The 13764-nt window shown below is 48.0% G+C and overlaps 9 non-coding genes across 9 annotated transcripts; all 9 read left to right on the forward strand.

Moving 5' to 3' along the window:
* The first annotated feature begins 445 nt into the window (after positions 1-445).
* On the forward strand, positions 446-636 carry LOC142696428 (U2 spliceosomal RNA). Its single transcript, XR_012864327.1, has one exon. It is a non-coding gene; the product is annotated as a U2 spliceosomal RNA (small nuclear RNA).
* Positions 637-1916: 1280 nt separating this feature from the next.
* LOC142696429 (U2 spliceosomal RNA) lies at positions 1917-2107 on the forward strand. Its single transcript, XR_012864328.1, has one exon. It is a non-coding gene; the product is annotated as a U2 spliceosomal RNA (small nuclear RNA).
* A 1280-nt stretch (positions 2108-3387) lies between these two features.
* Positions 3388-3578, forward strand: LOC142696430 (U2 spliceosomal RNA). The gene has a single exon (XR_012864329.1). It is a non-coding gene; the product is annotated as a U2 spliceosomal RNA (small nuclear RNA).
* Positions 3579-4870: 1292 nt separating this feature from the next.
* Positions 4871-5061, forward strand: LOC142696431 (U2 spliceosomal RNA). Its single transcript, XR_012864330.1, has one exon. It is a non-coding gene; the product is annotated as a U2 spliceosomal RNA (small nuclear RNA).
* Positions 5062-6357: 1296 nt separating this feature from the next.
* On the forward strand, positions 6358-6548 carry LOC142696433 (U2 spliceosomal RNA). The gene has a single exon (XR_012864331.1). It is a non-coding gene; the product is annotated as a U2 spliceosomal RNA (small nuclear RNA).
* A 1284-nt stretch (positions 6549-7832) lies between these two features.
* On the forward strand, positions 7833-8023 carry LOC142696434 (U2 spliceosomal RNA). The gene has a single exon (XR_012864332.1). It is a non-coding gene; the product is annotated as a U2 spliceosomal RNA (small nuclear RNA).
* Positions 8024-9331: 1308 nt separating this feature from the next.
* Positions 9332-9522, forward strand: LOC142696436 (U2 spliceosomal RNA). The gene has a single exon (XR_012864334.1). It is a non-coding gene; the product is annotated as a U2 spliceosomal RNA (small nuclear RNA).
* A 1308-nt stretch (positions 9523-10830) lies between these two features.
* Positions 10831-11021, forward strand: LOC142696437 (U2 spliceosomal RNA). Its single transcript, XR_012864335.1, has one exon. It is a non-coding gene; the product is annotated as a U2 spliceosomal RNA (small nuclear RNA).
* A 1296-nt stretch (positions 11022-12317) lies between these two features.
* Positions 12318-12508, forward strand: LOC142696438 (U2 spliceosomal RNA). Its single transcript, XR_012864336.1, has one exon. It is a non-coding gene; the product is annotated as a U2 spliceosomal RNA (small nuclear RNA).
* Positions 12509-13764: the final 1256 nt, after the last annotated feature.

The following is a 13764-nucleotide window of genomic DNA, read 5'->3' on the forward strand; positions in this document are numbered from 1 at the left end:
CAGGATTCCAGAGCCAGCTTTCTGACATCATAATGGGGCCTCAGAGATAAAAGCCTGGGCCCAGGCAGTGTTGGTCAGTGCTGCTCAGCAGGCAGCACTGGACTGGACTGGATTACAGCTGATACAAGGTGTGAAGGAACAAGGGGTGGCTGTGGGCATGCACTTGCTGCCGCTGCCAGTGTTTATCTGCATGGCAGCAGGGCATTTGGGCGTTGCCAGGAAGGCGTTTTTATGTAGATTCCTCCTCTTTCAGCACTGCATTGTGGTGCAAGCAAAAGAAGCAAATCCTGTCTGGCTTCCTCTCCGGCCTTTATTCACCTCCCGTGTAGCTGTGAGTGTGTGAGCCTGCAGGGCCCCATGGAATTGCCTAGAAGTAGGCTGAATCGCTGCAAGGGCTGAACAGCAGTATCGGGCAGGCTCGGGCAACGCGCGGCCCGTTCGGGTTATCGCTTCTCGGCCTTTTGGCTAAGATCAAGTGTAGTATCTGTTCTTATCAGTTTAATATCTGATACGTCCCCTATCTGGGGACCATATATTAAATGGATTTTTAGAACAGGGAGATGGAAATAGAGCTTGCTCTGTCCACTCCACGCATTGACCTGGTATTGCAGTATTTCCAGGACCGGTGCACCCTTTCCTTATGTGTTGACTAAAAGCAGATTCCAAAAGTGTTTTTTGTCTTTGCTATTGTTTCTGTCTTTCTGAAGGGATCTCCCCTTTTAATCCCATTATTTCAACACCTGTTGGACAATGCATGAGTGATAATGAGCTCATTGATTAAATGCAATTAATGAATAGATTGCCACCTCTTGTTGTGTGTCGTCTGTGTTTCTGTGTTTCCGGCATTTCACATTGGAACACCTCATTCACCTTCCTTGTCTTCTCTCCGCCCTCCCTTTTAGGTAAGTTAAAGAGCTGCACCTGAGCCAGCCACTGATTGATTGATTGATTGATTGATTGATTGATTGATTGATTGATGCAGCACAACAGTCAAATAGTGGAGTGGAGTAGGGGAACAGCAAACAGCCAATAAAGCAGCCCGCCCGCTCGCCTGCCCGCCACAATGGACCTACCTGTGTACACTAGATGGATGTGATGGAATGTACTGTCGTCCCTACATTTCAAGAAGAAGTAAGAATTGCAGTTGCAACAAAGCCTTGCTTGCCTACAAAGAGAGCAGCAATTTGGATTTGTTACTATGTTACCTAGAAGAATAACAAACTGTGCAAGGATGGAGGTTGTAGGAGCAAGGAGAAGTTGTCTGTAAAGTTGGTGGATGCCTATTTTCCATTTTGCAGTCCCTTGTCTCCCTCTTGTGGCCTCCTGGAGGCAACTAGCTGTGCAAAAAAAAGACAGCCTGGCGGCCGGCTGTTGCAGTGTTGCCCTCTCAGGCAACACTGAGTGACTGACTGAGCCTCACCGTCTTATATAAAGTTCAGACGGAACTTTGCACGTGTCATAGTGGAGCCCTCAGGATTCCAGAGCCAGCTTTCTGACATCATAATGGGGCCTCAGAGATAAAAGCCTGGGCCCAGGCAGTGTTGGTCAGTGCTGCTCAGCAGGCAGCACTGGACTGGACTGGATTACAGCTGATACAAGGTGTGAAGGAACAAGGGGTGGCTGTGGGCATGCACTTGCTGCCGCTGCCAGTGTTTATCTGCATGGCAGCAGGGCATTTGGGCGTTGCCAGGAAGGCGTTTTTATGTAGATTCCTCCTCTTTCAGCACTGCATTGTGGTGCAAGCAAAAGAAGCAAATCCTGTCTGGCTTCCTCTCCGGCCTTTATTCACCTCCCGTGTAGCTGTGAGTGTGTGAGCCTGCAGGGCCCCATGGAATTGCCTAGAAGTAGGCTGAATCGCTGCAAGGGCTGAACAGCAGTATCGGGCAGGCTCGGGCAACGCGCGGCCCGTTCGGGTTATCGCTTCTCGGCCTTTTGGCTAAGATCAAGTGTAGTATCTGTTCTTATCAGTTTAATATCTGATACGTCCCCTATCTGGGGACCATATATTAAATGGATTTTTAGAACAGGGAGATGGAAATAGAGCTTGCTCTGTCCACTCCACGCATTGACCTGGTATTGCAGTATTTCCAGGACCGGTGCACCCTTTCCTTATGTGTTGACTAAAAGCAGATTCCAAAAGTGTTTTTTGTCTTTGCTATTGTTTCTGTCTTTCTGAAGGGATCTCCCCTTTTAATCCCATTATTTCAACACCTGTTGGACAATGCATGAGTGATAATGAGCTCATTGATTAAATGCAATTAATGAATAGATTGCCACCTCTTGTTGTGTGTCGTCTGTGTTTCTGTGTTTCCGGCATTTCACATTGGAACACCTCATTCACCTTCCTTGTCTTCTCTCCGCCCTCCCTTTTAGGTAAGTTAAAGAGCTGCACCTGAGCCAGCCACTGATTGATTGATTGATTGATTGATTGATTGATTGATTGATTGATGCAGCACAACAGTCAAATAGTGGAGTGGGGTAGGGGAACAGCAAACAGCCAATAAAGCAGCCCGCCCGCTCGCCTGCCCGCCACAATGGACCTACCTGTGTACACTAGATGGATGTGATGGAATGTACTGTCGTCCCTACATTTCAAGAAGAAGTAAGAATTGCAGTTGCAACAAAGCCTTGCTTGCCTACAAAGAGAGCAGCAATTTGGATTTGTTACTATGTTACCTAGAAGAATAACAAACTGTGCAAGGATGGAGGTTGTAGGAGCAAGGAGAAGTTGTCTGTAAAGTTGGTGGATGCCTATTTTCCATTTTGCAGTCCCTTGTCTCCCTCTTGTGGCCTCCTGGAGGCAACTAGCTGTGCAAAAAAAAGACAGCCTGGCGGCCGGCTGTTGCAGTGTTGCCCTCTCAGGCAACACTGAGTGACTGACTGAGCCTCACCGTCTTATATAAAGTTCAGACGGAACTTTGCACGTGTCATAGTGGAGCCCTCAGGATTCCAGAGCCAGCTTTCTGACATCATAATGGGGCCTCAGAGATAAAAGCCTGGGCCCAGGCAGTGTTGGTCAGTGCTGCTCAGCAGGCAGCACTGGACTGGACTGGATTACAGCTGATACAAGGTGTGAAGGAACAAGGGGTGGCTGTGGGCATGCACTTGCTGCCGCTGCCAGTGTTTATCTGCATGGCAGCAGGGCATTTGGGCGTTGCCAGGAAGGCGTTTTTATGTAGATTCCTCCTCTTTCAGCACTGCATTGTGGTGCAAGCAAAAGAAGCAAATCCTGTCTGGCTTCCTCTCCGGCCTTTATTCACCTCCCGTGTAGCTGTGAGTGTGTGAGCCTGCAGGGCCCCATGGAATTGCCTAGAAGTAGGCTGAATCACTGCAAGGGCTGAACAGCAGTATCGGGCAGGCTCGGGCAACGCGCGGCCCGTTCGGGTTATCGCTTCTCGGCCTTTTGGCTAAGATCAAGTGTAGTATCTGTTCTTATCAGTTTAATATCTGATACGTCCCCTATCTGGGGACCATATATTAAATGGATTTTTAGAACAGGGAGATGGAAATAGAGCTTGCTCTGTCCACTCCACGCATTGACCTGGTATTGCAGTATTTCCAGGACCGGTGCACCCTTTCCTTATGTGTTGACTAAAAGCAGATTCCAAAAGTGTTTTTTGTCTTTGCTATTGTTTCTGTCTTTCTGAAGGGATCTCCCCTTTTAATCCCATTATTTCAACACCTGTTGGACAATGCATGAGTGATAATGAGCTCATTGATTAAATGCAATTAATGAATAGATTGCCACCTCTTGTTGTGTGTCGTCTGTGTTTCTGTGTTTCCGGCATTTCACATTGGAACACCTCATTCACCTTCCTTGTCTTCTCTCCGCCCTCCCTTTTAGGTAAGTTAAAGAGCTGCACCTGAGCCAGCCACTGATTGATTGATTGATTGATTGATTGATTGATTGATTGATTGATTGATTGATTGATGCAGCACAACAGTCAAATAGTGGAGTGGAGTAGGGGAACAGCAAACAGCCAATAAAGCAGCCCGCCCGCTCGCCTGCCCGCCACAATGGACCTACCTGTGTACACTAGATGGATGTGATGGAATGTACTGTCGTCCCTACATTTCAAGAAGAAGTAAGAATTGCAGTTGCAACAAAGCCTTGCTTGCCTACAAAGAGAGCAGCAATTTGGATTTGTTACTATGTTACCTAGAAGAATAACAAACTGTGCAAGGATGGAGGTTGTAGGAGCAAGGAGAAGTTGTCTGTAAAGTTGGTGGATGCCTATTTTCCATTTTGCAGTCCCTTGTCTCCCTCTTGTGGCCTCCTGGAGGCAACTAGCTGTGCAAAAAAAAGACAGCCTGGCAGCCGGCTGTTGCAGTGTTGCCCTCTCAGGCAACACTGAGTGACTGACTGAGCCTCACCGTCTTATATAAAGTTCAGACGGAACTTTGCACGTGTCATAGTGGAGCCCTCAGGATTCCAGAGCCAGCTTTCTGACATCATAATGGGGCCTCAGAGATAAAAGCCTGGGCCCAGGCAGTGTTGGTCAGTGCTGCTCAGCAGGCAGCACTGGACTGGACTGGATTACAGCTGATACAAGGTGTGAAGGAACAAGGGGTGGCTGTGGGCATGCACTTGCTGCCGCTGCCAGTGTTTATCTGCATGGCAGCAGGGCATTTGGGCGTTGCCAGGAAGGCGTTTTTATGTAGATTCCTCCTCTTTCAGCACTGCATTGTGGTGCAAGCAAAAGAAGCAAATCCTGTCTGGCTTCCTCTCCGGCCTTTATTCACCTCCCGTGTAGCTGTGAGTGTGTGAGCCTGCAGGGCCCCATGGAATTGCCTAGAAGTAGGCTGAATCGCTGCAAGGGCTGAACAGCAGTATCGGGCAGGCTCGGGCAACGCGCGGCCCGTTCGGGTTATCGCTTCTCGGCCTTTTGGCTAAGATCAAGTGTAGTATCTGTTCTTATCAGTTTAATATCTGATACGTCCCCTATCTGGGGACCATATATTAAATGGATTTTTAGAACAGGGAGATGGAAATAGAGCTTGCTCTGTCCACTCCACGCATTGACCTGGTATTGCAGTATTTCCAGGACCGGTGCACCCTTTCCTTATGTGTTGACTAAAAGCAGATTCCAAAAGTGTTTTTTGTCTTTGCTATTGTTTCTGTCTTTCTGAAGGGATCTCCCCTTTTAATCCCATTATTTCAACACCTGTTGGACAATGCATGAGTGATAATGAGCTCATTGATTAAATGCAATTAATGAATAGATTGCCACCTCTTGTTGTGTGTCGTCTGTGTTTCTGTGTTTCCGGCATTTCACATTGGAACACCTCATTCACCTTCCTTGTCTTCTCTCCGCCCTCCCTTTTAGGTAAGTTAAAGAGCTGCACCTGAGCCAGCCACTGATTGATTGATTGATTGATTGATTGATTGATTGATTGATTGATTGATTGATTGATTGATGCAGCACAACAGTCAAATAGTGGAGTGGAGTAGGGGAACAGCAAACAGCCAATAAAGCAGCCCGCCCGCTCGCCTGCCCGCCACAATGGACCTACCTGTGTACACTAGATGGATGTGATGGAATGTACTGTCGTCCCTACATTTCAAGAAGAAGTAAGAATTGCAGTTGCAACAAAGCCTTGCTTGCCTACAAAGAGAGCAGCAATTTGGATTTGTTACTATGTTACCTAGAAGAATAACAAACTGTGCAAGGATGGAGGTTGTAGGAGCAAGGAGAAGTTGTCTGTAAAGTTGGTGGATGCCTATTTTCCATTTTGCAGTCCCTTGTCTCCCTCTTGTGGCCTCCTGGAGGCAACTAGCTGTGCAAAAAAAAGACAGCCTGGCGGCCGGCTGTTGCAGTGTTGCCCTCTCAGGCAACACTGAGTGACTGACTGAGCCTCACCGTCTTATATAAAGTTCAGACGGAACTTTGCACGTGTCATAGTGGAGCCCTCAGGATTCCAGAGCCAGCTTTCTGACATCATAATGGGGCCTCAGAGATAAAAGCCTGGGCCCAGGCAGTGTTGGTCAGTGCTGCTCAGCAGGCAGCACTGGACTGGACTGGATTACAGCTGATACAAGGTGTGAAGGAACAAGGGGTGGCTGTGGGCATGCACTTGCTGCCGCTGCCAGTGTTTATCTGCATGGCAGCAGGGCATTTGGGCGTTGCCAGGAAGGCGTTTTTATGTAGATTCCTCCTCTTTCAGCACTGCATTGTGGTGCAAGCAAAAGAAGCAAATCCTGTCTGGCTTCCTCTCCGGCCTTTATTCACCTCCCGTGTAGCTGTGAGTGTGTGAGCCTGCAGGGCCCCATGGAATTGCCTAGAAGTAGGCTGAATCGCTGCAAGGGCTGAACAGCAGTATCGGGCAGGCTCGGGCAACGCGCGGCCCGTTCGGGTTATCGCTTCTCGGCCTTTTGGCTAAGATCAAGTGTAGTATCTGTTCTTATCAGTTTAATATCTGATACGTCCCCTATCTGGGGACCATATATTAAATGGATTTTTAGAACAGGGAGATGGAAATAGAGCTTGCTCTGTCCACTCCACGCATTGACCTGGTATTGCAGTATTTCCAGGACCGGTGCACCCTTTCCTTATGTGTTGACTAAAAGCAGATTCCAAAAGTGTTTTTTGTCTTTGCTATTGTTTCTGTCTTTCTGAAGGGATCTCCCCTTTTAATCCCATTATTTCAACACCTGTTGGACAATGCATGAGTGATAATGAGCTCATTGATTAAATGCAATTAATGAATAGATTGCCACCTCTTGTTGTGTGTCGTCTGTGTTTCTGTGTTTCCGGCATTTCACATTGGAACACCTCATTCACCTTCCTTGTCTTCTCTCCGCCCTCCCTTTTAGGTAAGTTAAAGAGCTGCACCTGAGCCAGCCACTGATTGATTGATTGATTGATTGATTGATTGATTGATTGATTGATTGATGCAGCACAACAGTCAAATAGTGGAGTGGAGTAGGGGAACAGCAAACAGCCAATAAAGCAGCCCGCCCGCTCGCCTGCCCGCCACAATGGACCTACCTGTGTACACTAGATGGATGTGATGGAATGTACTGTCGTCCCTACATTTCAAGAAGAAGTAAGAATTGCAGTTGCAACAAAGCCTTGCTTGCCTACAAAGAGAGCAGCAATTTGGATTTGTTACTATGTTACCTAGAAGAATAACAAACTGTGCAAGGATGGAGGTTGTAGGAGCAAGGAGAAGTTGTCTGTAAAGTTGGTGGATGCCTATTTTCCATTTTGCAGTCCCTTGTCTCCCTCTTGTGGCCTCCTGGAGGCAACTAGCTGTGCAAAAAAAAGACAGCCTGGCGGCCGGCTGTTGCAGTGTTGCCCTCTCAGGCAACACTGAGTGACTGACTGAGCCTCACCGTCTTATATAAAGTTCAGACGGAACTTTGCACGTGTCATAGTGGAGCCCTCAGGATTCCAGAGCCAGCTTTCTGACATCATAATGGGGCCTCAGAGATAAAAGCCTGGGCCCAGGCAGTGTTGGTCAGTGCTGCTCAGCAGGCAGCACTGGACTGGACTGGATTACAGCTGATACAAGGTGTGAAGGAACAAGGGGTGGCTGTGGGCATGCACTTGCTGCCGCTGCCAGTGTTTATCTGCATGGCAGCAGGGCATTTGGGCGTTGCCAGGAAGGCGTTTTTATGTAGATTCCTCCTCTTTCAGCACTGCATTGTGGTGCAAGCAAAAGAAGCAAATCCTGTCTGGCTTCCTCTCCGGCCTTTATTCACCTCCCGTGTAGCTGTTAGTGTGTGAGCCTGCAGGGCCCCATGGAATTGCCTAGAAGTAGGCTGAATCGCTGCAAGGGCTGAACAGCAGTATCGGGCAGGCTCGGGCAACGCGCGGCCCGTTCGGGTTATCGCTTCTCGGCCTTTTGGCTAAGATCAAGTGTAGTATCTGTTCTTATCAGTTTAATATCTGATACGTCCCCTATCTGGGGACCATATATTAAATGGATTTTTAGAACAGGGAGATGGAAATAGAGCTTGCTCTGTCCACTCCACGCATTGACCTGGTATTGCAGTATTTCCAGGACCGGTGCACCCTTTCCTTATGTGTTGACTAAAAGCAGATTCCAAAAGTGTTTTTTGTCTTTGCTATTGTTTCTGTCTTTCTGAAGGGATCTCCCCTTTTAATCCCATTATTTCAACACCTGTTGGACAATGCATGAGTGATAATGAGCTCATTGATTAAATGCAATTAATGAATAGATTGCCACCTCTTGTTGTGTGTCGTCTGTGTTTCTGTGTTTCCGGCATTTCACATTGGAACACCTCATTCACCTTCCTTGTCTTCTCTCCGCCCTCCCTTTTAGGTAAGTTAAAGAGCTGCACCTGAGCCAGCCACTGATTGATTGATTGATTGATTGATTGATTGATTGATTGATTGATTGATTGATTGATTGATTGATTGATTGATGCAGCACAACAGTCAAATAGTGGAGTGGAGTAGGGGAACAGCAAACAGCCAATAAAGCAGCCCGCCCGCTCGCCTGCCCGCCACAATGGACCTACCTGTGTACACTAGATGGATGTGATGGAATGTACTGTCGTCCCTACATTTCAAGAAGAAGTAAGAATTGCAGTTGCAACAAAGCCTTGCTTGCCTACAAAGAGAGCAGCAATTTGGATTTGTTACTATGTTACCTAGAAGAATAACAAACTGTGCAAGGATGGAGGTTGTAGGAGCAAGGAGAAGTTGTCTGTAAAGTTGGTGGATGCCTATTTTCCATTTTGCAGTCCCTTGTCTCCCTCTTGTGGCCTCCTGGAGGCAACTAGCTGTGCAAAAAAAAGACAGCCTGGCGGCCGGCTGTTGCAGCGTTGCCCTCTCAGGCAACACTGAGTGACTGACTGAGCCTCACCGTCTTATATAAAGTTCAGACGGAACTTTGCACGTGTCATAGTGGAGCCCTCAGGATTCCAGAGCCAGCTTTCTGACATCATAATGGGGCCTCAGAGATAAAAGCCTGGGCCCAGGCAGTGTTGGTCAGTGCTGCTCAGCAGGCAGCACTGGACTGGACTGGATTACAGCTGATACAAGGTGTGAAGGAACAAGGGGTGGCTGTGGGCATGCACTTGCTGCCGCTGCCAGTGTTTATCTGCATGGCAGCAGGGCATTTGGGCGTTGCCAGGAAGGCGTTTTTATGTAGATTCCTCCTCTTTCAGCACTGCATTGTGGTGCAAGCAAAAGAAGCAAATCCTGTCTGGCTTCCTCTCCGGCCTTTATTCACCTCCCGTGTAGCTGTGAGTGTGTGAGCCTGCAGGGCCCCATGGAATTGCCTAGAAGTAGGCTGAATCGCTGCAAGGGCTGAACAGCAGTATCGGGCAGGCTCGGGCAACGCGCGGCCCGTTCGGGTTATCGCTTCTCGGCCTTTTGGCTAAGATCAAGTGTAGTATCTGTTCTTATCAGTTTAATATCTGATACGTCCCCTATCTGGGGACCATATATTAAATGGATTTTTAGAACAGGGAGATGGAAATAGAGCTTGCTCTGTCCACTCCACGCATTGACCTGGTATTGCAGTATTTCCAGGACCGGTGCACCCTTTCCTTATGTGTTGACTAAAAGCAGATTCCAAAAGTGTTTTTTGTCTTTGCTATTGTTTCTGTCTTTCTGAAGGGATCTCCCCTTTTAATCCCATTATTTCAACACCTGTTGGACAATGCATGAGTGATAATGAGCTCATTGATTAAATGCAATTAATGAATAGATTGCCACCTCTTGTTGTGTGTCGTCTGTGTTTCTGTGTTTCCGGCATTTCACATTGGAACACCTCATTCACCTTCCTTGTCTTCTCTCCGCCCTCCCTTTTAGGTAAGTTAAAGAGCTGCACCTGAGCCAGCCACTGATTGATTGATTGATTGATTGATTGATTGATTGATTGATTGATTGATTGATTGATTGATTGATTGATTGATGCAGCACAACAGTCAAATAGTGGAGTGGAGTAGGGGAACAGCAAACAGCCAATAAAGCAGCCCGCCCGCTCGCCTGCCCGCCACAATGGACCTACCTGTGTACACTAGATGGATGTGATGGAATGTACTGTCGTCCCTACATTTCAAGAAGAAGTAAGAATTGCAGTTGCAACAAAGCCTTGCTTGCCTACAAAGAGAGCAGCAATTTGGATTTGTTACTATGTTACCTAGAAGAATAACAAACTGTGCAAGGATGGAGGTTGTAGGAGCAAGGAGAAGTTGTCTGTAAAGTTGGTGGATGCCTATTTTCCATTTTGCAGTCCCTTGTCTCCCTCTTGTGGCCTCCTGGAGGCAACTAGCTGTGCAAAAAAAAGACAGCCTGGCGGCCGGCTGTTGCAGTGTTGCCCTCTCAGGCAACACTGAGTGACTGACTGAGCCTCACCGTCTTATATAAAGTTCAGACGGAACTTTGCACGTGTCATAGTGGAGCCCTCAGGATTCCAGAGCCAGCTTTCTGACATCATAATGGGGCCTCAGAGATAAAAGCCTGGGCCCAGGCAGTGTTGGTCAGTGCTGCTCAGCAGGCAGCACTGGACTGGACTGGATTACAGCTGATACAAGGTGTGAAGGAACAAGGGGTGGCTGTGGGCATGCACTTGCTGCCGCTGCCAGTGTTTATCTGCATGGCAGCAGGGCATTTGGGCGTTGCCAGGAAGGCGTTTTTATGTAGATTCCTCCTCTTTCAGCACTGCATTGTGGTGCAAGCAAAAGAAGCAAATCCTGTCTGGCTTCCTCTCCGGCCTTTATTCACCTCCCGTGTAGCTGTGAGTGTGTGAGCCTGCAGGGCCCCATGGAATTGCCTAGAAGTAGGCTGAATCGCTGCAAGGGCTGAACAGCAGTATCGGGCAGGCTCGGGCAACGCGCGGCCCGTTCGGGTTATCGCTTCTCGGCCTTTTGGCTAAGATCAAGTGTAGTATCTGTTCTTATCAGTTTAATATCTGATACGTCCCCTATCTGGGGACCATATATTAAATGGATTTTTAGAACAGGGAGATGGAAATAGAGCTTGCTCTGTCCACTCCACGCATTGACCTGGTATTGCAGTATTTCCAGGACCGGTGCACCCTTTCCTTATGTGTTGACTAAAAGCAGATTCCAAAAGTGTTTTTTGTCTTTGCTATTGTTTCTGTCTTTCTGAAGGGATCTCCCCTTTTAATCCCATTATTTCAACACCTGTTGGACAATGCATGAGTGATAATGAGCTCATTGATTAAATGCAATTAATGAATAGATTGCCACCTCTTGTTGTGTGTCGTCTGTGTTTCTGTGTTTCCGGCATTTCACATTGGAACACCTCATTCACCTTCCTTGTCTTCTCTCCGCCCTCCCTTTTAGGTAAGTTAAAGAGCTGCACCTGAGCCAGCCACTGATTGATTGATTGATTGATTGATTGATTGATTGATTGATTGATTGATTGATTGATTGATGCAGCACAACAGTCAAATAGTGGAGTGGAGTAGGGGAACAGCAAACAGCCAATAAAGCAGCCCGCCCGCTCGCCTGCCCGCCACAATGGACCTACCTGTGTACACTAGATGGATGTGATGGAATGTACTGTCGTCCCTACATTTCAAGAAGAAGTAAGAATTGCAGTTGCAACAAAGCCTTGCTTGCCTACAAAGAGAGCAGCAATTTGGATTTGTTACTATGTTACCTAGAAGAATAACAAACTGTGCAAGGATGGAGGTTGTAGGAGCAAGGAGAAGTTGTCTGTAAAGTTGGTGGATGCCTATTTTCCATTTTGCAGTCCCTTGTCTCCCTCTTGTGGCCTCCTGGAGGCAACTAGCTGTGCAAAAAAAAGACAGCCTGGCGGCCGGCTGTTGCAGCGTTGCCCTCTCAGGCAACACTGAGTGACTGACTGAGCCTCACCGTCTTATATAAAGTTCAGACGGAACTTTGCACGTGTCATAGTGGAGCCCTCAGGATTCCAGAGCCAGCTTTCTGACATCATAATGGGGCCTCAGAGATAAAAGCCTGGGCCCAGGCAGTGTTGGTCAGTGCTGCTCAGCAGGCAGCACTGGACTGGACTGGATTACAGCTGATACAAGGTGTGAAGGAACAAGGGGTGGCTGTGGGCATGCACTTGCTGCCGCTGCCAGTGTTTATCTGCATGGCAGCAGGGCATTTGGGCGTTGCCAGGAAGGCGTTTTTATGTAGATTCCTCCTCTTTCAGCACTGCATTGTGGTGCAAGCAAAAGAAGCAAATCCTGTCTGGCTTCCTCTCCGGCCTTTATTCACCTCCCGTGTAGCTGTGAGTGTGTGAGCCTGCAGGGCCCCATGGAATTGCCTAGAAGTAGGCTGAATCGCTGCAAGGGCTGAACAGCAGTATCGGGCAGGCTCGGGCAACGCGCGGCCCGTTCGGGTTATCGCTTCTCGGCCTTTTGGCTAAGATCAAGTGTAGTATCTGTTCTTATCAGTTTAATATCTGATACGTCCCCTATCTGGGGACCATATATTAAATGGATTTTTAGAACAGGGAGATGGAAATAGAGCTTGCTCTGTCCACTCCACGCATTGACCTGGTATTGCAGTATTTCCAGGACCGGTGCACCCTTTCCTTATGTGTTGACTAAAAGCAGATTCCAAAAGTGTTTTTTGTCTTTGCTATTGTTTCTGTCTTTCTGAAGGGATCTCCCCTTTTAATCCCATTATTTCAACACCTGTTGGACAATGCATGAGTGATAATGAGCTCATTGATTAAATGCAATTAATGAATAGATTGCCACCTCTTGTTGTGTGTCGTCTGTGTTTCTGTGTTTCCGGCATTTCACATTGGAACACCTCATTCACCTTCCTTGTCTTCTCTCCGCCCTCCCTTTTAGGTAAGTTAAAGAGCTGCACCTGAGCCAGCCACTGATTGATTGATTGATTGATTGATTGATTGATTGATTGATTGATGCAGCACAACAGTCAAATAGTGGAGTGGAGTAGGGGAACAGCAAACAGCCAATAAAGCAGCCCGCCCGCTCGCCTGCCCGCCACAATGGACCTACCTGTGTACACTAGATGGATGTGATGGAATGTACTGTCGTCCCTACATTTCAAGAAGAAGTAAGAATTGCAGTTGCAACAAAGCCTTGCTTGCCTACAAAGAGAGCAGCAATTTGGATTTGTTACTATGTTACCTAGAAGAATAACAAACTGTGCAAGGATGGAGGTTGTAGGAGCAAGGAGAAGTTGTCTGTAAAGTTGGTGGATGCCTATTTTCCATTTTGCAGTCCCTTGTCTCCCTCTTGTGGCCTCCTGGAGGCAACTAGCTGTGCAAAAAAAAGACAGCCTGGCGGCCGGCTGTTGCAGCGTTGCCCTCTCAGGCAACACTGAGTGACTGACTGAGCCTCACCGTCTTATATAAAGTTCAGACGGAACTTTGCACGTGTCATAGTGGAGCCCTCAGGATTCCAGAGCCAGCTTTCTGACATCATAATGGGGCCTCAGAGATAAAAGCCTGGGCCCAGGCAGTGTTGGTCAGTGCTGCTCAGCAGGCAGCACTGGACTGGACTGGATTACAGCTGATACAAGGTGTGAAGGAACAAGGGGTGGCTGTGGGCATGCACTTGCTGCCGCTGCCAGTGTTTATCTGCATGGCAGCAGGGCATTTGGGCGTTGCCAGGAAGGCGTTTTTATGTAGATTCCTCCTCTTTCAGCACTGCATTGTGGTGCAAGCAAAAGAAGCAAATCCTGTCTGGCTTCCTCTCCGGCCTTTATTCACCTCCCGTGTAGCTGTGAGTGTGTGAGCCTGCAGGGCCCCATGGAATTGCCTAGAAGTAGGCTGAATCGCTGCAAGGGCTGAACAGCAGTATCGGGCAGGCTCG

The sequence above is a fragment of the Rhinoderma darwinii genome (assembly GCF_050947455.1).
Source record: "Rhinoderma darwinii isolate aRhiDar2 chromosome 5 unlocalized genomic scaffold, aRhiDar2.hap1 SUPER_5_unloc_6, whole genome shotgun sequence".
Lineage (NCBI taxonomy): Eukaryota > Metazoa > Chordata > Amphibia > Anura > Rhinodermatidae > Rhinoderma > Rhinoderma darwinii.